Genomic DNA, 14,968 nt, shown 5'->3' on the forward strand with positions numbered 1-14,968 from the left:
TAAAGATTCAAATGGAGGAAAAACATTTGGAAATTTTTAAGCTAGTCTGTTTTCAGTTTCTTTTATGACAATTAGCAACCTGCTGATCAAATTATCTTCATCAAAATGCTTTCCTTTTTCTTGCATAAACAGAAATCATCACTAAAAGCATCTGGTTTCCAAGGAATATTGTAATTGTTGGTCAAAAACCAAAACAAAACAAAACAATTACGTTGGTCAAAAACATAAAATAACTTGTTTGGATATGTGCTGTAATGCCTAGGCAAGGACTTTAGTTACCTCAGATTCCTATTCTCCACTATGAACCAAGCTCCCCAACAGCATTTTGTCTGCAGTTAATCACCAGGACCACGCAAGTCCCATGATATACCCACCTCTCCTCCCCAAGTGGTGAGGCTGTCGTACATCATGCACTACTCAGTTCATGCAGGGAGCCTGAGCTAGAGGAAAATGGGAGCTTGAGGCATCACTGTGGGAAGCTTTTCCAACTCAAACTGTGCCATGATTTTGATTTTTCCATCAAAAAAGTTCATGTTTTCCATAGAAACGACCGCTTGCCTGACATTTTTCCAGTCAGCTCAAATTAATAGCTATCAGGTTATGCACAGTGCTAAACAATGGCAAACTTCAAATAATCAGATGTACTGCCCCCACCTCAACAGTTGATTATCAGAAAATATTAAAAAGACAAAACAAAACACTTACCTTGCCCCTGTCCACTGGCCTGCTGACTCCATATGATCAGAATTAGCATTAATATCCACCGTATCCACCCAACTATTCTGGTGCTCTCTTGTCCTCCTGTCATTGCATTATTGGACACTATGAAAGAGAGATGATTATGTTTGTTTAATTATAGCACTCTTTGAAAATACTTGGGAGAGGACTGTGGGAGGAGGGGAGGGGCAGGAGAGTCAGCTCTTTTAGGGATAAGCATGGCTAGGATAAACATACCAACCAGTTTTCATAGTATTTATCTGTAACATGCATCTGTCTCTCCACAACTTTCATAAAACTATGTTTGATTAAGCCAATGACTTCATGGCCTTGCATAAAACGCAACCAAATGGTCAGACAAATATTTTACCTTTTGGCTAAAGCAGCTCTGCTCAAGTTAGGAACTATGTGAAGAGCTTTGGAGCCCTAAAAAAGCAAAAAAGTTGGCTCTGAAAAGAATTTAAGAGCCTAGCAAGACAACTATCTTTCTGCCCATAGTAGTGCTTGCGGCAAGTCCCCCTCCCCCATTTCCCCCTGCTAGAATCCCTTTTTTTGGACCTCTCACGTGCTTAACGTAGTTTATGATGATAGTAACAAAAGACATCTGAATTTTTGCTTACAAAGTAACTAATTACAACAAAAGCATTGCATTTCGTACAATACCCTTTTCCCCACATTACCGAGTGTAGCTTTGTCATACAACTGTGTGGTAAGACTCAGCTCTGACATGCTACAGAGTGCATAAGGAACTTGTCTACTTTGGCAGCAATCTGCTCACATTTCCCCTCTCCCATGACTGTGTCCTCGTGCTCTCCCTTCATTGCAAAGATATTCATATAACTTGGATGTGGGTCTTTCAAATTGTGACTTTCAGCTCAAAACAAATCACTGAATCTCATTTTCATTTTATACATATGCAATAGCTGCTCAGAAACAAATCTGAGCCCCAATTCATTCGTGGTGTAACACACAGAAACATATTAGAAATGAATTATTTGTCCCCACCACACCTCCAAACTTCTTTATACAAAAGCCAATAGAAAATATTCTGTGATAGTTTGTATGAAGCGTGTTATATGAAGCAGGTTATTTTAAAAATGCAATGGTAATTCTGTTCTAAAAAGGCAAAAGGCCAGTCGCCAGTTCTGGAGATTATTAGGATAACATCAATAGATGAACCAGTAGCACTTCAATATAAAGGACAGCATAACATCTTACTGATGCGTATTGTGTACCTAAAGTTTGAGTTCAAAAACATCTGGCACCACTGAATATAGTTTATTGAACATAATACAATTATATACCTTGAGAACTGATAGTCTGAGATTACTGTACAATCTATTCAGTAGGAGTCTGATTATGAGTCTCAAAATAGGAAGTTAACAAATGTCCTATTTCCTCAAAAATTTTACACATTCCTGAAAAGGGAATTGAGACAAATTTTCTGTCTCCATCCAAAAATACAGAACACTTTCTAAAGAAGTTCTATATATAAATTTAAAGAGATTGGCCTGAAGTAAGATGCCTTGGAACAGGATGAGTGTGAATTTCCCTCATCTGGGAAAGTTCAAATCTGTGGTTTAGGTTCAGCCTCATCTGTTAAGTGCCTTAAGTTCGTGTTTAATAATAAAACCTTTTACAATGTGTCCTATTTAAATGTATCTTCATTGCACAGTTTACAAATGTTTCCCCCTTTCTACAATCTAATTAGATGAAAGAATAGAATTATACCAAAAGAAGATTAGTTTCATACATCTGCTATATGTTGGAGTGTGAGTGTGGCTGGCTGTATGTTCAAGAACTCCTCCTAAACTACAAGAGCTAGAACCACCAAATTTGATATACAGCTTCCTCTTATAACAAAGGAAGGAAAAAGTCTGGTTGTGCCAGAAAAATGGGATTTGCCAGGTTTTGGGATTGCTTCTCATAAAACCACACAGAAAAATCAGAATCACCAGGCAGGTAAAAGGGGCTGTTGGGTGTCCCTCCCCACACTGTCCAAAACAGCCCCAGTTCAAGCCTCCCAATCCCTCCCAGTGCACTTTAGGAAGGGCAAGGTGCTGAAGTGCCCCTTGTGAGTTGTAGGGGGACATTGCTGTCTGATCCCCTTCATTAGACAATAAAATTTGTCTTCTATTGGTTCCATTCCTCACTCTGGTACGGGAATGCCAGGGGCAGACAAACCTGAACCTACCCCAGCTGGGGGACATGCATCCCTCCCTCAGCTGTACCCGCTGGAGCTGCAGTGGCTGTGGAGAGGTGCTTCTCACCTGCCCCATGCTGCTGTGGTAAGAGGGGACTTGGGTAGCCCTCTCTCCCCAGGCCAGTCTGCATACTGAACCCTTCTTCCCCAGTCCCACCCCAGAGCAATGAACAAATGAAGCATGTACATTTTCATTTTATTTAAAAAAAAATTGGGTAAGGACTCAAACCATGCTAGGTAAATCTTGTATAATAAAAGGGTTAAATGCTTCGCCTATTGTCAAGGCACAGGAAGCAAGCTACATTTTGTAAAAGCCCTTTCTCTTCCACCCCGTTCCATCCCTCAAAACAAAGACAAAATCTAAGAGTGGCCATACTGGGTTAGTCCAAAGATCAGTCTAGCCCAGGGTCCTATCTTCCAACAGTGGCAAATGCCAGATGCCTCAGAGGGAGTGAACAGAAACAGCTAATCATGAAGTGATGCCTCAGCTATCATCCATTTCCAGCCCCCGACAAAAGAAGCTAGGGACACCATTTCTACCCATCCTGGCTAATATGTATTGATTGACCTAGCCTCCATGAATTTATCTAGTTCTTTCTTGAATCTTGTTAAAGTCCTGGTCTTCACAACATCCTCTGGCAAGGAGTTCCATGGATTGTGTGCTGCGTGAAGAAAAGCTTCCTTTTTTTTGTTTTAAACCTGCTACCTATTAATTTCATTTGTTAACCCCTAGTTCCTGTGTTATGGAAACAAGTAAATAACTTTTCCTTATTCATTTTCTCCATACCAGTCATGATTGTATAGACCTCTGTTATATCCCCCCTTAGTCTCCTCTTTTCTAAGCTGAAAAGTACCAGTCTTTTTAATTTCTCTCCATTTACACCCAGTCCAAACCTCTAATTGTTGCCCTTTTCTGAACCTTTTCCAATGCCAATATTTTTTTTAGATGAGGTGACCACATTTATTCACAGTATTCAAGAGGTTAGCATACCGTGGATTTATATTTAGGCAATAAGGTGTTCTGTCTTATTTTCTAATGATTCCTAACATGCTTTTTGGACTGCTGCTGCACATTGAGTGGATTTTTTCAGAAAACTATCCACAATGACCCCAAGATCTCTCTCAAGTGGTTCAAATGGTTATAGCTAAATTAATCCCTTCTGTATGTATAGTTGGGATTTTTTTTTTTTTGGACATGCATTACTTTGTGTTAATCAACATTAAAATTCATTTTGTTGCCCAAACACCTACTTTTGTGAGATCCTTTGAAGTTCTTCACAGGATAAGTAAATATAAAAATAAAAATAAGCCTTTTTTATATACACTTGTTTTGTGGTTCTGTGTAAATTGTAATACATGTTAGCACAAAAAGGTAAATTAGTGCTTTTTATATTACGAACTTACAATAATTTTTTTCCAGAGACTAATAGCATTTTCTAGAGCCAGGACTAAAAGCCATAAACCATAGGGGTAGCCATGTTAGACTGAATCTGCAAGAGCGGCGAGCAGTCCTGTGGCACCTATAGCCTAACCGAAGTGTTGGAGCATAAGCTTTCGTGGGAAAAGACCCACTTCATCAGATGCATCTGACAAAGTGGGTCTTGGCCCACAAAAGCTTATGCTCCAACACTTTGGTTAGTCTATAGGTGCCACAGGACTCCTTGCCGCTTTTGCAGATTCCTCGCTGCTTTTGCATAAACCATAAAGTTTCTCCACAGATCAGCTATTGTTCTGATCTGACACCTATTTCTAAAATAATTCCTACTTTGAGGTGAGGAGAGTTAAGTCAAAGTTAATGATAGCTTGTACAATGTATAAAAAAATGTCTACATTTCTGGGGTGCAAGGCTGGGGGATTTTCTAATCTTTCCCTGCGTATTGTTCAAAAGTGGCTTAGAGATCATTCATGTAATTTAGCTGAGTGTCCACAGATGGAGGGTGACCCCATGGGTACCACCTTTGCCTGAGGCCCACCCCCCAAATTGTGGCCACTCCTGGCCTCTGGTAAGCCCCTCCCACATAACGGGGCAACTTCACCTTGCCCCCTGCTGCAGGGTAATTCTCCCAGCCTGCAATGTCACAGCCCCAGAGTTCTGAAGAGCCAGCAGGCAGCACGGCTACAGCCTGCCCCAGTCCCCATATTCTAGTAGGCAGTGTGGTCCCAGCCTCCCTGGGCTCTGGAGCACCCTTGACAAGAACCAGGAAGCACAGCCCCAGCCTCCTCATACCATCCCTGCCAGACTCCTTTCTGGCCTAGCCACCTGTCCCAGTGCTGGAAGGACAGGCAAGCATCACAGTGCAGCCCCCAGACTGCCTGCCCCAACCCCTGTCACTGCCGGCTGCAGAGGGGAGCCTGGAGCACTCTTCCTCTTAGTCCTGCCTATGCTCCACCAATTTGGGAATGCATTGCCTTCCCCTGCCTATGATACCCACCAGCCACATATGTCCCTGAATATGGCTGACAGAGGTAACAGCACCTGGAGAAGTTTGCAACTTGTCACGAGGAAAACACTGAGTGACTGGTTGTGTTTAAAGGATCCCGTTAAAACGTGAACCAAGATTTCAGCTGATATCTTCAGAAAGGATGATCTAGTCAGTAAGCTCCAACCAACACCTGTGCTACCAACCAAAACAGAATATCTTCTGAAAACACACACAAAGTTACCATTTAGTCATGATTCTTATGTATCAGTGACCCAAAAGTTGGCCCAGAGTCAGGAGTGCTCCTTCATGAAACACAGGTAGCTCTTTCAGGGTTAAAATTTGATTTGTTCTGAAGTTAGTTATGGTGATCAGAGGTCCCAAGAGGAAGACATAACCCTGACTAGTTTTGTCATCTTGCCACCTTACACCATGTGACTACAGGCAAATGTTTCACAGTCATGCAACAGCAACTTCTATCATACCTAAAAAACTCACCATCTCCAACACATTGCTGTCATGGTATTTTTCTATAAAGAATGTCACAAACATTTCCATTTTATTAGTCATCATTGTAAAATGCAAGTACTGGAAACAAAATAAGAAGTTGTAGGTCTGGGTACAAAAAAAATATCCTCAAACTAGGCAAGGTTGGTCAACAATTTTGATCCCACTCAAAGGAATGTTGATGTGCCTGTTTGCATAGGATTTGCATGTAAATAAACCAAGATAGGCCAAAGACACTGGAAATGTGTTTACATATCAAGTCAACAGGATAACCTTGCCAGAGGAGGCTGCGAAGGCAGGATTATAACAGAGTTTAAAGAGAAGCTAGATAAATTTCATGGAGGTAAGGTCCATAAAAGGCTATTAGCCAGGGGATAAAAATGGCGTCCCTGGCTTCTGTTTGTCAGAAGCTAGAGAAGGATGGCACAATACAAATCTCTTGATCCTTGTCATCGGTCCACCACTTCCGGGGCACCTGCTGCTGGTCACTATCGACCGACAGGCTACTGGTCTAGATGGACCTTTGGTCTGACCCAGTATGGCCATTCTTATAAGCAAATTAACAAGATGATGAAAAAAGGGGACACGGAGTCGGCAGTCTGAGGAACCACCAACAAGGATACTTATAGTCCAAGAAACCTCTGAAAAGAAGTGTGTGTGGAGGGGTAGACATATTGTGGTTAACCCTGACCAAGAGAGCTAAAAAGGTCAGCTTTTTCTGTGTTCATGAACAGTGGATCTCCAGCCATGGGGCCAACGCTACTGAAGCATGGTTTTAGGTACCAAATTGCCAGAGACAAGGATTGCACACTGCTATATTAAGTCTTAGTCACTAGAAAATGAGACCTGTGTTTTATTTGTAACCATTTTCTGCATCTATTACCTTTGATTGGTATCACTTAAATCTATTCCTTTTTAAATAAACTAATTCATAGTTTTACTATAAGTTCACCTATGTATAATATATTAAGGTGTGAATCCTTAACAGGTTCAGGAGGCATGTGTGACTACAGATTTTTTGAAGACAGTGACCTTGGTAATTTCTGATAGTGTGCATCTACACTGCACCCTTATCCTGAAACAAGCTACGTAATTTGCATAGTTTATTTTGAGTTCATTTCAAAATAAACCACTATTCTGAAACATTCCTTAATCCTTGAGGAACACGGTTTACAGGGACATCAGAATAGTGTGCCTGTTATGTCAAAAGATATTTGAAATAGAGGGCTTGTTCAAAAGATTTAAGGATACTCGAAGTATCCCAAAAGAGCACCGCTGTCTAGACATACCCTGAGCGTCCAGTGACAGACTGAGTACTGTTGAGGAATGCTTTTTAAGAAATACACACAAGCTTAACCTTCCAGACAAAATAAAAAGCTCAAGAGCTTTTGTGGAGATTTGAAAGGCTAAGAGACTGTAGTGTCCATATACTAATACACACTCTAGGTCCAAGCAAGTCCCTCTCTCTAAGGTAACAAGGTGACTCAGTCCTGAACTCCCTGAGAAACTGATCCTCAAGTAGCATTGTTGGTCCTGAGAAAAATAGTGCCTTCTCTGGCTATCACCTGGCAGCTGCTCCCTACACCTTAGTTCATTTGCTTCCTTGCTGATGGATAACAAACAGAGAAATGCTGCAAGTAGAAGGAGAAAGGGATTGGGACAGGGGGTGAGAACAGACTATTGAAAATCATCTTCCAAAGGCACAATGCTCTGATAATGCCCAAGGTATCGTTTATTCATACAAAGTCACAGAAGGAGTGTTCTGCTAAAAAAAAAAATTGGCAGAGAATTAGTTTTAGAGATAAGATAGATTCATGAAACTGAATAAACAGACATTTTTATTAGTGCAGTATAAGCAAACAGATGGTGTTTAATTAGTTATTTACCTACTTTGGGATTTTAATGAATAGAAGTACAGATAATTTTCCATTTTCCTTTATCTACAGAAAGCTGGTATTTTATAAATGCCAAATTTTCAAGTTATCTACATCCAATTTTACTATAAATATCAAAACCCAGAAATCATTAAAGTTACTTATGGAAACAGCATAGGAATCAATGTCTAGATTAAATATAATATTTTTTAAAAACATATGTTTCCCATGTGGACATTAATGAAGTGGTATAAGCAAACTGAAAGCATTAGTTCATAGGAGAAAATAGTAAGAGGAAAGCTAATAGGACCACATCTTTATAGTACACAATATAAAAAGGAATCAAACAAGTCAAATCCTGTCAAAGGTTTTGACATGTAACTGACACTTTTTTCTGCTGTATTCAACAAGTGAAGACGTAACTTGGGCTAGAGATCGGTATAAAAGATCAGGGACCTATGGGAAAACCAGAGTAGCATACAAATAGAACTTGTTTACATGGCAAATTACTGCAATGCAACCTAGGATGTGACCCTACAGCACAAAGTTTTGCCTCACAGTAATATCCTCTGAGGATCCTGCTATAGCACAGTGAGGCTATGTTTAGACTGCAAAGAAAAGTCAGAAAAAGATATGCATTTGCATAACTTTTTCTGGGCTTTTTGGAAGAGGCTTTTCCAAAATTTGGCCTGTTTACACAGGGCTGAATTTTGGAAAAAACTTGCTCTTTCGGAACATCAGTGAGAAATACAGGGATGGCAAAAGAATGCATCCGCTTTTTCGGAAACTGTTCCAAAAAAGTGTATGCGTTCCTTGGATACGGCAGAGCTTTTCTGGTATATCTTCAGTATCCTGGAAAAGCTCTGCAATGTAGACATAGCCTGAAAATCCTGGAATGAGACTTGACATATACTTTCACATAGACTATTCCTTCATGCACCACTCTGGACACACTGCCCAGTAATGATAACATGGCCATGGTGCCATGAAGATTGTCACTCTAGATCCAAAAGCCTGCTATATTTTCATTCATATCCATGTATGACAATTGTTCAGCATAGAGTCACCAACATGAATTTAAATAATATGCACCACTTTGTGGTTGAATCATTTCCTATTCTACTCATTTGTAAAAATTTTAAGAGTGCTCTGCTTAGCAACATAAGTTAAAAACAGTAACCACAAAGTTTGTGGTTAAAGAGACACTTCAGGAGGGAAACTTAGCAGGGGGCCAGGTCTCCTGTTTGTGTCACTTCCTTCAAAATTTCTTACAATGCATATGCAAACTAAAGCTGAGGGTTAAATTTAAAGTTCAAAATATAGAGCTAGAGCAAAGGAAGCCCATTTTTAAAAAGGGAATAGATTTGCCAACTGCAGCTTGATTATTTAACTGGACTGGGTGGCTTTTGGAGTACTAGAATATCTGTAGCTGTGTACAGCTAACATTGAGTCATGGATCATAAAAGATCATATGGTCATTCCACCAATGAACTCTTCCAGTACAATATAATGAACTTACAAGTATAGGGAAAACAGGACATGGTAACTAACAGAAATCGAGTTTTGAAAGGCATATTTTGCCACTGAAGTCAGCCTATATGATTGACTACTGACAATGAGCAGACCTATTACGTAGAAGGGTGCCATTTTTCAGGGCTTAAAAAAAAGTATTACCACCATCAATTTACCAAATTGTATTTATGATCATAAGCTATCAGTGTCTACTTTATGCATTTCCTATCTACTGGTCCATTATCCTGGATGCACTACTTCTGCTTGATTAACAACTGCTGTCCAGAGCAACTATGTTAATTTAACAAAAATAGTGACTTTTTAATAGTGTATCAGGTCAGTTGGTTTAAAAATATTCTATTCCTCCATTTATGTTAGCTGATGAAGAGCTTTCAAGAGATAGTAGTGCAGAGAACTGAATATCTTGTCATCCTCCTTTGATTAAGAAATCACTTAAAATCAAGGGATTGCTCTCTAACACTCTGGGAGCATTGCATTTTAGTTAGCATTTTTCTGAGCACTGAAGTTTTTACACATTGAGCTGGGAAAGAAACTGCAATACACATATGAACTATTTAACTGTCTGTTTACCCAAACCAGTAAGCATTTCATCTTCTATGCAGCAGAAAAGAAATGTTCTTTAAGTATTCTCTACGGGTGTGTCTAGACTACCTAGTTTTGTCGACAAAAGTGGACTTTTGTCGACAAAACTATGCCTGCGTCCACACTACCGCTGAGTTCTGTCGACATAACGTCGACAGAACTCAGCAGTTGTGTCGACACTGGTAAACCTCATTTTACGAGGCATAACGTCTTTGTCGACAGAGTTCTGTCGACAAAAAGGATAGTCTGGACACAGGGGCTCCTTTTGTCGACAGAAGGAGACCTCCAGGGAAGCCCCCTGCTGGAGAGTCCTTCTTTAGGGTTGCAAAAAAAGCAAATATGATTGTTGCAAAAAAAGCAAATATGATTCTAGGTTGTATCAACAGGTTTGTTGTAAACAAAACTCGTGAAGTCATTCTGCCGCTCTACTCTGCACTAGTTAGGCCTCAGCTGGAGTACTGTGTCCAGTTCTGGGCGCCACATTTCAAGAAAGATGTGGAGAAATTGGAAAGGGTACAGAGAAGAGCGACAAGAATGATTAAAGGTTTAGAGAACATGACCTATGAAGCCAGGCTTCATGAACTGGGCTTGTTTAGTTTGGAAAAAAGAAGATTAAGGGGGGGACATGATAGCGGTTTTCAAATATCTAAAAGGGTGTCACAAGGAGGAAGGCGAAAATTTGTTCCTCTTGGTTTCTGAGGACAGGACAAGGAGTAATGGGCTTAAAGTGCAGCAGGGGAGGTTTAGATTGGACATTAGGAAAAAATTCCTGTCAGGGTGGTCAAATATTGGAATAAATTGCCAAGGGAGGTGGTGGAATCTCCCTCTCTGGAGATATTTAAGAACAGGTTAGATAGACATCTGTCAGGGATGGTGTAGGTGGAGCTTGGTCCTGCCTTGAGGGCGGGGGGCTGGACTCGATGACCTCTCGAGGTCCCTTCCAGTCCTATTATTCTATGATTCTATGATTTAGGAAAAAACTCTTCTTGGTCCTGTCTGTAGCCATGTTTTAAAGGCACAGACATCCCTGGCAGGCATTGTGGCAGGAAGCTGGCCACAGAGAGATCCTGTCAGCCCAGAGCTCTCCCAGCGTAACCTGCACATGGCCATGTGTGCAGCTCCAGCGCCACGAGGCCCCCCAAGGACCTTCGAGGGAGCCATCTCGGGTGCCCTCTGCTGAAAAAAAAGAGAGCCCCAGTGTGATCAGGGACAGAGGTCCTGACATTGTTAGAACTGTGGGGGGGAGGAGGAAGCAATTCAGGCCCTGCACACCCGGCACAGGAATGCAAGTATCTATGGCCGCATGGCTCAGGGGCTGGCCGATAAAGGGCACCATCCCAGGACACTCCAGCAAGTCCGGGCAAAAGTCAAAGAACTGCGCCAGGGGTACATGAAGGCTCAAGAGCAGAGCTCAGCTTCCGGTGCAGCCCCAGTGCACTGCACCTACTACCAAGAACTGGACCGCATCCTGGGAGGCCAGGAACCAATGTCTGCATTGGTGCTTGTGCAGACAGGCTTGCACATACCGGTGCAGCATAGCCAGCAGGAGGTCCCCATGGAAGATGTTGAGGAGGAGGCGGCGGCACAGGAGCAGACGGAGGACACCCTGACCCTGAGTCTGCAGCCTGTTCCAGATTCAGAGGAAGCCTCTCAGGCACCATCTGACGCTGAAGAAGGAACATCAGGTGAGTGCAGACACACAACAGGGGAGGTGGGAGCAGAGAGGATGCAGAGCAGTGTTCACATCTTGGTCCTCCCTCCTGGACAGCTTGCATCTCTGTGCATGTACAAGCAGGTGGGCAGGTGGTGGGTATGTGGGTGGGGGGCATGGGAGACCCAAGGTGCAGCAGGCCCCTGTCCTACTGTGGCTGCACACTTATCTGGCCTGGACAGCCACAGTGGAGGGCGGGAGGATCTAGGGGGTGGAGGTGGACATTGTCCTAGCCACTACTGGTCCCCTGTGCAGCCGAGGCAGCTGGCAAGGCCAGACGTGGCCTACCAGTAACAACATTCCCATCCCTTGTTGTATGGACTTGTGTGTGAATTGCTAACACTGATCGGTTCTCCCTCTTCTTCTCCACAGCCAGACCTGCTGCTGCTGTCGGCCGCTCAACCCCTGTGCCACCACCCACCCGGTCCCACAGCACCCGCAGGCATTGGAGGACCTACAATGACCTCCTAAAGCGTCATGTGGAGGCCATGGAGAAGATGGAAAGGACCATGGCCAACATGTACGAGACCATGGCAGAAAGAGCAAGGGAGGAGGCTCGGTGGCATACTTGCCTGCTGCAGGACTTCCTCCCAGAGTGGAGGAGTATGTATGCCACCGTCCGGGAGTCCCTGGCTGTGCCAGGTCCTCTCCCCCTGGGGACTCCTCCTGCCCATCCAGCTCCAGCCCCCTCTGACCCCCCATCCTCCCCCCCAGCCCCCTCTGGCCCCCCCCTTCTCCCTCCGCCCCTGCCACCCCTCCAGCCCTGCCCCTCTCCCCCCACTGCTAGGGAAAAGTCATTATCAGCCCCCACTCGAGCCCGAGGACGGCTGGGTCCACGGACCAGGGGTGGCAAAGCCTTGCAGCCCAGGCAAGGCCGCCATTACCCTTCCCTCCATGTTGGAAATCCATCCTCCCTCCCTCCCTCCAGGTTGAAATCCCCCCTACTACCTCAGTTATAAACACATGTTATTAGTTAAAAAAAGAACTTTATTGTTGAACAATTCTATTTTGTATTACAGATATAATTTTACATTACTCCTTTATAAACATATTTTTGAAGTTTAACATGGTGTGTGCGCCTTAACTGTTCAGAGGCTGATGTAGGGATGAATTGTGGGAGGGAAGGTTTTGTGATGGGGGGAAGGCCCACAGACCCCATTGGGGATACCTTGGGGAGTCATAGGGCTCCAGCAGAGAAGCGCTCACACAGAGCCTCCCGGATGCGAACCCCCACCTGATGGGCTTGGCGAACGGCAGCTGTCTGAGGCTGTGCAAACTGCCTGCCCTCCACTTCAGCCATTGGCCCCCAACCTGGGAGGAAGGCCTCCCCTTTGCTCTCCACCAGGTTGTGGAGGATGCAACATGCTGCCACCACCTCTGGGATATTGTGTTCCCCCATGTCAAGGCGAGTTAGCAGACACCTAAACCTTCCCTTCAACCGGCCAAATGCGCATTCTACCTGTAAACAGGTGCGTGTCAGGTGTGCATTAAACACTTCCTTGCTCGGGGTCAGATGCCCTGTGTATGGCTTCATAAGCCAGGGCATGAGGGGGTACGCCACATCGGCCACAATGCAGACCGGCATCTCTACGTCCCCAATAGCAGAGGTTCGCTGGGGGAAGAACGTTCCTGTCTGCAGCCTTTTGTACAGGTGTGAATTGCGGAAGATCCGAGCATCATGTGCCCGGCCCGACCGCCCCACACATAGGTCCGTAAATTGTCCACGGTGGTCAACCAGGGCCTGCAGCACAATGGAAGAGTACCCTTTCCTGTTGATAAACCGGGCGGCTCGATGGGGTGGTGCACGGATGGGAATGTGCATTCCATTGAGCGCTCCTCCGCAGTTTGGGAATCCCAGCCCTGCAAAACCAGCCATGATTGTGTCTAGGTCTCTGAGGCAGACAATCCGATTCAGCAGCTCTGAGTTGATGGCCCTCAACACCTGCAAAAATAGACACATACAAACACACAGATTATGAAGTAAGAGGGGTTGCCTAAGTCCTTTGGCGACCCCCCCCCCCCCCAGTGATTGCTCCTAGTAGTATGATGGTGTAAGGCACAGAAGCCCTCCACCTCCTCCCCTCCATTGCCCCCCACCCACCCTTTTTTGGTTACAGTCCCCTTACGGACTGCCCTCCCCCCATTCCCAAGGGACTTACCTCCATCAACACAGCACAACAGTTGATCTCCCCACACCAAACTGCTGTCCCACTGACCGGTAGCTATCAGGAGTGTCCAGCTTCCAGAGGGCAATAGCTACTCTCTTCTCCAGCGGGATGGCAGGGCGCAGGTGAGTGTCCTCTCGTTGCAGCGTGGGGGAAAGCCAGTTGCAAAGCTCCAGGAAGGTGGACTTCCGCATCCTGAAGTTTTGGAGCCAAGCCTGATCATCCCACTGCTCCATTACGAGCCGGTCCCACCAGTCCGTACTTGTTTCCCTCCTCCAACATCGCCTGTCCGGGAAAAAGTTCGGAGGCAGGAACAGTGCTGCTGCATCCTCAAGGAGCGGCTCCAGTCTGAGCTCAGGTTCCGGACCAGGCATTAACAGCATGATAATCTCATGCAGTTGCAGCAGCATTTGAAGCACCGTGGAGTGGGGCCAGCGCCTGGCCAGGGGAAGCTCTCGCTCCATGGTAAACGAAGGTTAGGAAAAACCTTCCAACAAAAAATCCACACTGCTGTGCTGTGCCAGGAAGCAGGGCACTCCACACAGGCACTGCAGAACCTTTGCTATCCCTCTAGGCAGCTGCAGCAGCAGAGCAAGGGCTAGTCGGGGGGGGGGGGGTGGCCCTTTTAGCATGCCTCTCTGCAAAGTGCAGGCAGCAGCACCAGGAAGTACATGCTGCCCCTGTGACCTGGCAAAGGAGTTCCGGGTACTTTCTTCTGTCGATAGAGCGTCCTGCAGTCTGGACGCTCTCTGTCGAGAGAGCAAAAAGTTTTGTCTATAGTTTTGTCTATAGCTTTCGTAGTCTGGACGCGCTTTGTCGACAGAAGTTTTTTGTCAACAGATACTGTCGACAAAACTTTTGTCGACAAAATGCGGTAGTCTAGATGTACCCTACGTAAAAAGAATCATACATGCAAGCAGTCAAAGACCAACAAATTTTAGATTCACCTCAGGAAGAAACTCTATTGAAGGGGCTAAGTTAGACAAAACTTTTTGATCCTTCTTCTCTTCAAATTAATAACCTGAAATCCTGTGTAACTGGTATAACTCATTAAAGTTGATGGGAACTGAATTTGACCCCTGCAGTCTGGAATTATTTTGATTGGCAGGCAATTATAAATGCTGGTTACATACTCTCTTGCTAAAATGTTGTTTTCTTTTAAAATACATTTTACTTTAATTTTGTCTGAGAAATCTTAAATTTATCCTAGGCACTTGGCCAATGAAGTAAATATTCAGCACTCATATCTGTGTATC

The 14,968-nt window shown here is 44.2% G+C and overlaps 1 long non-coding RNA gene across 6 annotated transcripts in view; it reads right to left on the minus strand.

Moving 5' to 3' along the window:
- The window catches only part of LOC142826921 (uncharacterized), a 175,363-nt gene that overhangs the window by 137,838 nt on the left and 22,557 nt on the right, over positions 1 to 14,968 (minus strand). For all 6 annotated transcript variants that reach the window (XR_012901196.1, XR_012901188.1, XR_012901192.1 and 3 more), the window contains exon 2: positions 706 to 822. This is a non-coding gene — a long non-coding RNA (uncharacterized LOC142826921). The remainder of the gene's footprint in view (positions 1 to 705; positions 823 to 14,968) is intronic.

The sequence above is a fragment of the Pelodiscus sinensis genome, chromosome 1 (assembly GCF_049634645.1).
Source record: "Pelodiscus sinensis isolate JC-2024 chromosome 1, ASM4963464v1, whole genome shotgun sequence".
NCBI lineage: Eukaryota > Metazoa > Chordata > Testudines > Trionychidae > Pelodiscus > Pelodiscus sinensis.